The sequence below is a fragment of the Arachis ipaensis genome, chromosome B05, assembly GCF_000816755.2.
Source record: "Arachis ipaensis cultivar K30076 chromosome B05, Araip1.1, whole genome shotgun sequence".
Taxonomy (NCBI): Eukaryota; Viridiplantae; Streptophyta; class Magnoliopsida; order Fabales; family Fabaceae; genus Arachis; species Arachis ipaensis.
In genome coordinates, this window is record NC_029789.2 from 22,490,785 (window position 1) to 22,492,242 (window position 1,458).

Genomic DNA, 1,458 nt, shown 5'->3' on the forward strand with positions numbered 1-1,458 from the left:
AAAAGGGGAAAGGGAGAGGGGAAAGGGGAAGGGGGGACGGCGCCGGCGCTCCTCACCGCTGCTCCTCAGCTACTGCTCCTCACCGCCGCGTTCTCGTGTTCGCTCATCTTCCTTATCGTTGGTCCTCTTCCCTTCGCCCTCTAAACCCAACTCCCTCCATAACCGCCGTGCTTACATCTGTTAATCTCTCTCCCCTCTCTCCCTCCTCTGATTTGTGTTGGATTTTAATAACTTAATCGTGGCAAGGTCCTTATAATGCTTGGTCCTAGTTTTGATTTGTATGGTAGAGGAGGAGGCCGCTGCCATAGTCGCCACCACCAGAACCCCTCGAAATCTGTTCATTTGAATGGCAGTGAGCTTTCTACAGGAACGCAAGGTATCTGACCTCTGCCTTGGGAAACCACCATTGAGGTCCCTCTCTGCTTCCTCCAACATCGCACACGCCTTGGCTACTCTCAACAACTCCGAAGACAACTTCATTAGTGTTTGGATCGGACTTGCAATCATCGCAGCAAGAAGGAAGAAGAAGGAGGAGAGTGCTGTAGATGCGTTAGCAAAGTGTGCATGGTTGATGTTGTTTGCTTCCTTTCCAGGGAAGACAACCTCTTGTCTCCCTCTCAAGCTATCAAAGCTTCTCTTCCTGTTATTCTCACTCAACTGTTCTCTCTGCTTCTGCTGGAAATGTTAGACCTCATATTTTTCTTCAATTTTTTGAATCTGAAATTTTAACTCATAGTAGGTAAAGTAAATTTAGATTTTAATTACTGAGGCTTGTTTACTGGAAGCAATTGATATGATTCTCCAAGGAGCACAGAATCTCGTGGTACCAATTATAGCAGCAACAAGAAAGAGTAGAATCTCAAGAAGAAAACAGATTCAGATTCAGAAATCATTGTCAACAAGCCAAAATAGGGGTAGTTTAGGAATAAAATTAAAAATTCTATTAAAAAGGACGATTTTAATACGAAAAAAACGTTAAGGATGATTCTAAATCGAAAATTACGTTGGGGACGGTTTCGATTCTGACCCTCAACGTTAGGAACCAAAACAATACTTATCCCTTAATTAGAATTAATACCTGTAGAGCTATCATATACAAGATTGCGAGAATCAAACCAGTAAAGTAACTGGTTTAATAATTTAATGGTTCAACCGAAATCGAACCGGAGTTCAATCGATTTAATTAAATATAAAATAATATTATTAAAAATTTAATATATAATTTTAAATATTTAAATTTAATAATTTTAAATTAATAAAATTTAAAATTTTACAATTTTACATAATAAATTATCCATAATTTAATATTAGAAGTTCACAAATAATTTTAACTTAGGAAAATCCATAACACCACAATCAGAAAATTAACCCAGCAAAAAAATTAACCATCAATAAAATTATTTCAAATAGTTTAACAAAATACCACCATTAATACAGTCATTTAACAAACAGAATAGT